Genomic DNA, 9,665 nt, shown 5'->3' with positions numbered 1-9,665 from the left:
GTACTTAAAACCACAGAATAAGATATATGGTAGTGCCCGCTGCATGCAGGCCCCCTCAACACCAACTTTTTTCCAGTGAGCCACTACACTGAATATATTTAGACTTCCTCTTCACTCCCACAGCTGAGCTGTACCTTTCTTTCCCATTTCCAATGAGTCCCATTTTTTTAACCAGGCTTAAATGTCTGGCAAACATCACTGAATGGATATGAAACAGCTTACCCAGAATCCCTCTGTTGCCCCCCCTCAGTCTATCACATGATTTACTGTAGCCCCACCTTCCATGAGATGGAGCTGAACCAGGTTTCCCTGCACCTAATCTGCACAGAAATTTTTGGAGGATCACAGGACTCACGACAAGAACACCTTGCTCCAGTCATGAGTGAGGGGTTAATTGGCACATGGCTCCTTTGTAGGCGCAGTATCTGGAGTACACAGACATACTGAGAAGGGCTGGGCTGTGAGGTCTTCCACGGCTTGAAAAACTGCTGTGTCTGCAGGGTCCCAGGCCAGTGAACTATATGGTATATCTTTTGGCTTTTGACTGATGTCATGCATAGTTTGTACTATATACAAGTGGGTACAGAAGTGCTACTTAAAAGTGTGTTTATGGAGTACCTATGCTAAAACTTGCAGCAGTTTCAAAAGAGGTAAACTGCATCAGTTCTGGATGAACCAAGTCTATGGGTACCTGTAGTATTTTCCCTATATACAAGTTACTACAGACATGCTTGTTTCTAGGGCAGTGTTTTCAAATTTGCCCCTCACTTCCATGTGCTCAGGGAGAGCAAGGTCTGACAGTAAGGAATGGGGGAAGTAATTGGGGGGGAGCAGAGGGCAAGGGGACTACCTGACCCCCCAGATTTATTTTCCCTTATGTAGCGGTGGGAAGGGGACAAATTCAAGGTAAACCTCCAATAATCAGATTATATATGTGGAAAATTGTAACAAATGTATACATTTTCCATATATAGAACCTAATTATTGTGAGGTTGCCTTATATTCAGGGTCATCTTATATTCAAGAAAATAGAGTAATCTTTCTCAACCCATTCAAATGTTATGCTGTTTGGTAGAAGGAAGGAAGAGTAAGATAACATATCCCTTCATTGTCTTGAATTGGGGAACCCAGCTAAGAAGTAAGATAAGGCAAGGATGTGGCAAAGCTGAAGAGACTGTGGGAAAAGACTGCCTTTCCCACGTCAGGGGCAAAAGAATAACTTGCTCTATCCCAGGGGTGGGCAAAATGCGGCCTGGGGGCTGGATGCAGCCTGCCAGACCATTCTATCTGGCCCATGGGGCCCCTAAAAAATTTAGAAAATTAAGATTAATCTGCCCTGGGCTGCCTGTCATGCGGCCCTCAATGGCTTGCCGAAAAACTCAGTAAGCGGCCCTCTGCCCAAAATAATTTTCCACCCCTGCTCTATCCTGTTTGATCTCTTTACAGGATCTTGGCAGCAACGGAAGTGGTGGAAATGTATACAGTGAAACTTATCAGAAATGGAATCTCAAAAGGACCAGAAAAAAGTTCCAGCTTAAAACAGTTTTCCATCTTATAGGAGTACCTCCTAGAGGGAGCAGAGAAATTTTGGTGCCAAGGGCCAGAGAGCTGCAGGAGAGAGGTTGGGGTACTGAGGGAGAGAGGTACAGCAGGGGAGAGTCTGTGAAAAGAGACCGCATGCAGCAACAGCAGAGGTGAGACAACTGAAAATAATCGGAGCAACCATCAGGCCACATTCAGACAAGCGAGCACGTGCCTGTTGCAGCATCTCAAAGCAGTTTGAGACACCACTAGAGGCACACTAGAAATGAAAAAATGTTCCCTGTGCTGCATATTTGAACAAAAAAAACCAAAACAAAACAAAAAAAAAAGCCCCAAAAAACCCCACCCACACAGGAAAAAAGTTGCACAGGGCATGCTCCTGGAGCATGCCCTGTAGCAACAGAGGCTGAGTCCTCCAAAGAGGCACTCCAGCACACAGCCAAAACATCTCTATGCCTGTCGCACTGAAGCAAAAAAAGTGGGGCATAGCTGGCAGCAGTGCCCCAGACCCAGACAAGCAGAGACATGGGGAGGGGTTTGTGTGGGAGGAGTGGGTCCCAGGCTCCACTCCCCACAGCGCACAGCACACCCCCTCCCCCCACCCAGCAGCAGTGGGCCATCGGGGCACTCATGACCCGCTGCTGGCAGAGACCCCCTGGCCTCCATGTGCCATCAGGCTGATCCTCCATGGAGCTGGCCCAACCCAATGACATGCACATAGAGGGAGGAGCCAGCCCAGCCCAATGATGTGTGGCTCCTGCCTGCAGTGCCAGGAGCCCTGGGTGGCAGTAAGAGCCGGCCTGGTCCTGTGTGAAGGTGCATGTCAGTGGGCCAAGCCAGTGCCATGCACCACATGGAGCCCCCAGATCTCAGGCAGCGCCGAGCCCTGCCAGAGGTCTCTACTAGCAGCAGGCCATATGCACCCTGACAGCCTGCTGCTGCAAGGGGGGCTGTGTGCCAGGCGGGGGACCCACGCTTCCCACGCAGTCCCCGCACAATCCACCCACAAACCCCACACTCCCCCACCCCCCGTCACAAGCCTCACACCCAGCCCTCCAAAACCCCACATCCCCCACAAACCTCACACCCTGAGTGCCAAGCCGCCAGCTGGGACAGGACCTGCTGGTGGGAGCCAAGGCTGCAGGGGCAACTGCCCATGCCCACACTGGTGCTGGGACATTCTGTCGGGTGGGGTGTTGCTCCGTGTCGCAGAAGCCACTTCGGGGCGGGGGGGGTGTCAGGCTGGGGGAAGGGGTGGAGATGGCAGCAGGGGTGTGTGTAAGAGAGAGAGAGAGAGAGAGAGATGTAGGTCGGAGATGGGGGAGTGCTCTGGTTAGGAGAGGCCACCAGAGCTGGGCTTAGAGCCCCCTGTCCCCCCTAAAATAGCCTGTGCAGGGGAAGGCTGGCCTGGAAGAGAAGGGGTTTGCCCAACTGTCCCTGAGCCCCATTCAAGGACTTCCCAGGAACAGCATGGGGATCACTGGGCCCTGGGCACAGGGAGCAGAACAGTAAGGGCTAGCACTGCTCAGAGGCACAAAGCAGTGGGTAGGACAGCTGCAGCTGGACTCATGTCTTGGTGCTAGGACAGAGCTGCTGCCTGGAGGGAGCTAGTTGGGGGGCAGGGCAGGGGCTGCAGGTCAGGAGTGAGAGGCACTGGCAGGGCTGTGGGTTGGCAATGAGGGGGCAGGGCACTGGCATCCCAGTACTGCTCAGTGCCCCACATCCTGGTGAGCAAAGGGGGCAGGGGCAGCTCTGATCTTTCTATGATAAAAAAAAACAAACAAAAGCAAATGCCAAAGTGTACACATATTTAGAATTCATTTTACTATAATGATAGAGGTACTAGTAGGCTTCCAAATTGCTTTAAATTGTAAATATATCAATGAAACCAAATTGTATTGTGTGAAAAATATTAATCTTTCATGTTAAGCACCACATTCTCCTCAATCCAGTAAAGAAATTGAAAATTGAGCAACCTATCTAAATCTCAGATGACATATACAGGTGTTGAAAACTGCTGAGACCCAAAATGGGCCCCACCTGCCTTCATTTTTGGAGACAGATAACCAAAATACACAAAGACATTTTTCCTTGTGTTCTCTCAGTTACACCCAATTCCACATTTTCAGAGAAGGCTCTGAATGTGGCCTCTGAATCCAGATAAGTGGGGAGGGCTGGAATTAACTAGTGCATGTATAAGCCTGAGAAACAGTTTTCATTATCCATTTGTCTGTCATTGTAAAACAGGATGCTGTGAAGAACTGGTGGAGGCATCCACCACAAAGGAATGAAAAATGTGAATGGGAGGCTGTATCTGACAGGAAAATTGGTGTGCTACTCTAGAGAGTCTCATCAAAATTGATGTTTACTGATGAATGTGGTTGCGAAGACACATTAAGAAGGCATACAAGGTTGTCACCGTTTGTTATTTCCATGGTGATCCGTAAAAACAGCATTTCTGTTGTTCCTAAAAGCTGCTCTGTCTTTCTGTTTGAGGTGTACGGACTCTTCAGAAGCAAAGTATAACCTAGGAATCTTAATATGTGGAGGGAGACATTTGTCTTTTCACTAAGACCAATACTCTTAGAAAGCAAATCTTTCACTGTCGCCTGCAGATCTTGCCAGTGTTACATCCAAGAGAATCTGATTACTAAGGATACAGCCATACATACGGAAGTAGTATTAGCTGTGTCTAACACCATACGCCCAGCAGACATCCCCAACAATTTCCCTTCACTGACAACAGGCTGGCTAGACTCTAGGCAATTTTTCAGCAAACTCTCAACTGTGAAATCTTGTTTTGTCCTCAGTGTTTGTTAATGAGATGAAGAACTGTAAACTCATGAGGAATAAATATTCTTTCCAGAGTAACCCAATCATTTCCTATCACTGTTACTGATTTTTTTTTGTTGGCTACTATGACAAGAGAAATAAGAGGGTAAAGATATAAATTAACAGAACTAAGCAGCATTACCTGAAGGCATTTTAAACTAATCAAGTTCTCTGCATCACAAGCAGTCAGTCTGCAAGACTCATTGGGTCTGCTGGACTTTCAAGTGGAAGGGAAGAAAAAAAAAAAAGACAGTAAAAGCAAAGGCAGACTCAGGGTTTGGACAAACAAACTGTGTTAAAGAAGGGCAGGAACTTACTAGATGTCAGCACCATTCCACAGTAACTGTCCATCTGCACATTCTTACCCCACAGTATATGAAAGCTAAACCAAGGCAACTTGTCTTTCATAGTCTCTCTAATTGAACATTAAACTGCCCCAATTCAGTTTTCATTTTCTGTCTGGTAAAAGCACGCAGATGGACAATTACTCCTAATAAGGGACTTAGCACACATCAGCTGCTGCCTTTCAATTTGCTTTAATTGATTTGTTTGTCCATACAATCAGAGATTTAGAAAAAAAAAGGCAGAGTGAGGCCTGGAACGGAAAAGTACAATAATTAAATTTATGGCTGAAATTTATTAAAACATAAAATTGATTAAGTATGTACAGACATACTTAATGTCTGTACATTAAGTTATGTAAATATAATGTACAGTGATGTAAAACAGTACTTATTACTTGAAACTGCATTAGTGACTGGTTAGAGAATTTTCCAAATTCAGCTAGTAGGCTGAGCCCTCAGTCTGGGCAATGGAAGTTTTAGAACCCTGCACTTGATATGTCTTTCCTGACTGCGTGACCCCAAATTTTCTTTGGGTAAAGATTTTTGTAGTCTACAACCTTGTTCGGTTAAATAACTTTGTATTTGACTTCACCGAGACAGCACATGAGACAAACCTTTGTGAAAAGACTGTCAAACTGGACAGTTTCTAGTTCAATACTAACCACTTTAGCAGCAGGGGGTCAGACTTGATGATTTGTTCAGGTCCCTTCCCACCCTAGAAACTATGAAATTTTTTCACATGTGCATATATATAAAAAGCCTTTAGGCTCATCATCATTTGCATATTACAGGGTGAGTACCTTGACAATTATCTGTGGTTTTTTTAATGCACCATGGTGGAAGATGAGAAATTTAGAGGAAAAGAGACAAGTGATCAAGTTTATGACAAAACCACAACAGACTTGATTAAGCAAAAATATCATAACACAATGACAAACAGACCAAAATCATTTTAAGTAATGAACTGTTTGTATAAAATGGTGTAAATCTGGGACTGCACTTATTTTTTTTTGTCTTGTTTGAATATAGAGTTGTCACTTAATTGATCAGCAGGCATCCAGGTTTTCCGTTTCCTGTGGAAAAATGGAGCAAAAAGCGGATTTCCCCCTTTAACAGAGGAAAATGCGTATTTGCCATATTACCGGAGAAACCCACAGATTTTGCACTTTTGCAAACAACTCTCTGCAAGCTGACAGTTCCAGCATGCAGAGGGCTGTGGGGAGCAGGAGGAGGGTGGGTCAGGCAGGGGGCACCATGTGCATGTATATGCACATCGCTGTCAGGCAGCCTGGAGAGCAGCTCTCACAGGTAAACTGGGGGGGAGGGGTATGGATTAAAGCCCCCATAGGGAGGGAAGGAGTTAGGCAGGGCTGGGGTTAGGGCCACTGCCCAGTAGGGATGGGCTTGGGGCAGGGGCTGTAATGCATGGCCGCACCACCCTGGCTGGGAGCAGGAGAGGGCCACAGGAGGCTTGTCCGGAGGGCTGGGGGTGAGGTCAATTCCCCACCACTGTGCACACTCATGGGGGGCAGGGGGGGGAAGAGGACCCATGCCCCCAGATCTGTGCACAAGGTGAGGGCAGGTGCAGGCTGCCCACTACGAGTTAGGGCTTCTACCCTGCTGCCCTTCCCGGAGCCACCGCAGCCCAGCAGGTGTGACCTGGTGCTGCATGGCACAACGGGGCTGCATGAGGAAGTTGCTTGCCGCTGCAAGCTCCACACTGCCCTGGTGAGGCATCCCCTGTCCACACGGTAGCAGCGGGGGTTGCAACACACAGTTGTGTCCCTCACTGCTGCTTTACGCACATAGGATGCATTCACCAGGGCAGCATGGAGATCGCAGCAGCAAGCAGCTTTCAAGCACAGCCCTACTCTGCTCTGCCCTACAGTGCTGAGTTGCACCCTTGGGACTGCAGAGGCCCCAGGGAGGGCAGCAGGGTGGGAGCCCAAGCCTGCAGCGGGCAGCCCACCCCCACCCCCACCCCACACACAGATCTGGAGGCACATTTTTGCTTTTTAAATAGTCAATTCAATCAGTTCATGTTACATTGACAGAATTTTCCAAGATTTCCATTTGTAGCTTAATTTTTTCAGGCTGGCAGAAAGAATGGAAAAGAGGTCTAACCCCAATAAGGAAGTGGTACAAAAGAACAAGAACACCCTAACTTAAATCTCCAGCATAAGGTACATGGGCTCATACAGAGCATTTACGAGTTCTCAGAATTTGGAACTAATCTGAGGCTGCTGTAAATTACAAGACTAGAGTATGCTAAAGCACTTCTCAACTCTTTACCCACAAGATCAGGAAGGTATAAAAATTGTGGAAAGGCAACTTGGCATTGACCTCAGATGTTTGCTGCGCTGGTGTACCACTTTATGTTTTCAGAAAGCAAACAACACAGAATATAACAAGACCATCTATTTAAAGCATTGCAGTGCTTCATCGAATAAAAAGTGCTACAATAATCCAGGACTAGTCTAATTTTGAAATATAACACTGGAGGAGGATTTCTCAGCCCTTGCTGAAAACTTTCATGTGGTCATTTTGTTTACTTATAACCTGCTGGGAACTGATTTACTCTTCGTGATACATCCTCACTTGGATGTCTTTGAAAAGGGCAGATTTACAAAGAATTGGATATCTTTAAAATACAGATAATTTTAATTCTGTATAGCAGAGACAAGGAAAGGCAAGACACTTATTAAACTTACCATTTTGATGCCTATTTCAACAGTCTCTTTCTCCATAAAGGATCAAATGAACAGCATAAGCTACCCTGATCTCAGTCAATTATTTTTTTAAACCGATAACATCAGCTTCGATGCTTTATACATTCCCCTGTCCCGCTACACCTTCATTCCCATCTGTACTACTCTTCCTGGGTCACATCCCAAACTGCCAAGCAACCACCCTTTCCTTCCTATCACTCAAAAATATTCAATTCTTCCCCCGTATCCAAGAGAAACAAATATATTTAAATATGTACACATTTTTCTGTGCTGATGCCCCTTCTGAGTATTCCAATAAGTCTTTTCTTCTCTCTCTGATTTTAAGTATTTCATGACACACAGTGTTTATATTTTGCAATTGATATAATGCTAAACATTGTCAGCACTCACAAAACAGCAAGCGTTAGTAATAGACTCTAATGCCTAAGAGATGTCAGAGCACCATGTTTTTCATGCAGTAAGAAAAAAGAATCAGCAATCATCACAAACTCCCACACACAAAAAATTCTTCCTGATCACTAGCTTATTATCAGTGAATATAAGAATTTGCTGAGCTGAAAGTGCTTGTACCGAACTGCCAACCTGTTTCTAAATGTGACAAATTTGGTTATATCTGTCACTGAGAAAACATGCCAGTTAAGATCACATCACCTTATTTCTTGCACATAATCTGTAGTTTTTAAGATGTGCTACCTTAGTATAAGAAAGCCAGAAGAACTTTATTCCTGGTTGTTCATTATGTAAATTTAAATAGTCAGTGGTCTCCTGATTTAGCAGCACCTCTGACATTGTTTCAGGACTACACAGACACACCTTCAGAGAAGTCTAGTTGTCATTCCCCAACCTCTTGTAATTACAGCTCAAAGTCTTTTCAGTATTTCCCAAATAGTCAAAGTCTAAGATTCCTAACTCAATTTACAAAGTTATTTGTAACAATTAAAAATAAAAAACCTTTCAAATCCCAAACAGAAGCTAGATGGTGATGCACACTCTGTAAGAAAGCAGCAGCTTCCATGAACTACTCACCTTTTAAAAGAAGATGCAACAAGAGAACATTCTTGTTCACCAAGTAAGATCTGTTCTGCAACAGGCAGGCACATTCAGATCCTCTTATCTGTTAATTCAAACAAACAAACAACCCTATCAGTATAGAAATTGTATTTAAACCCTTCTGCTCCAAATGGAATATCAAACTAAAGGTGTACGTTGAAAAGTGCAACATCTACCAATTTAAGCAGCCCTTCAGAGGTGCATACAAAGTGATCCAATTCTGAAATTCAGCCCTCAAACTTTGTAAAAAAGCCAGCCAAGCTTTTTTAACTTTAAGGAATGAAGTCAAGTCTCTTGTCAACATTCTGTGTTAAGCAAAGATCTTTAGCTTTCACTATCAACAGATTGAAGCCATACACACATACATCCCAGAACTATGTAACTGGTATACTTGTAAAAGAGTAAGTACTTTGTACTTAACTTACAGCCATCAGATATCAAAAACAATTTTCTGCCCATTTTAGGCACAGACTCAGCCTATAATCTTTTGGTAGTAGTGTCTCTTGGGGTTGCACTATACATCTTTTGTGTCACTTGAATGGTTTGGGAGGCTGCTTCATCCTTTGTATCTATAAAGCTATCTATAAAGCTCAAGGTGCTGGGGGAGGGAAAAAAGGAGTGCCATCTACTAAAAAGACTAGGACAATTCTGCCAGACAGATTGAAACGAAAGAAGCTGTCACATTAAAAGTAATGACTTGTAAACATATAGACTAGGGGTGCACTGATAGAGATTTCAGGGGTCCATACCAATAGCCAATTTTTAAGGAGGTATATCGGCTGATACTGATCCGATTTCCGATACACAACCCAGCAGCTTGTAGAGCAGTGTTCAGCTGGTTGTCTGCTGTGGTGGAAAAAGCAGGGGAAGGGAAGGGGCGTGGGAGGGGTAGAATGAGGCCCCTGCAGTAAGGAAGGAAGTGGGGCTGGGGCAGGTGCTGCCCAGCCAGGGCAGGGTGGGGCATGGGACAGCCACGGCTCATTCTGCATGGGGGGACAGGGATGCATGCGCCCCCAGAACTGTGCAGAGCAGGACAGGCAGGTTGTTGCTGCAGGCTAGGACCAGGGCTGCGCTGGGGTCTTCCTGACAGGGGGGTTGGACCAGGCTGCGTTCAGAACAGGCAGCACTGGGAGGGGACTGCAGCCACCCCCAAATCTGCCATAGCACC

General features: G+C 45.5%; 1 protein-coding gene across 1 annotated transcript in view; it reads right to left on the bottom strand.

Moving 5' to 3' along the window:
• Positions 1-9,665, bottom strand: part of WASF3 (WAS protein family member 3) — a 162,841-nt gene that overhangs the window by 94,736 nt on the left and 58,440 nt on the right. The window contains exon 2 of the mRNA XM_025209097.1: positions 8,474-8,561. The gene's annotated coding sequence lies outside the window, so the exon portion shown is untranslated. The remainder of the gene's footprint in view (positions 1-8,473; positions 8,562-9,665) is intronic.

The sequence above is a fragment of the Alligator sinensis genome, unplaced genomic scaffold (assembly GCF_000455745.1).
Source record: "Alligator sinensis unplaced genomic scaffold, ASM45574v1 scaffold84_1, whole genome shotgun sequence".
NCBI lineage: Eukaryota > Metazoa > Chordata > Crocodylia > Alligatoridae > Alligator > Alligator sinensis.
This window is presented reverse-complemented; position numbering and strand designations above follow the sequence as displayed.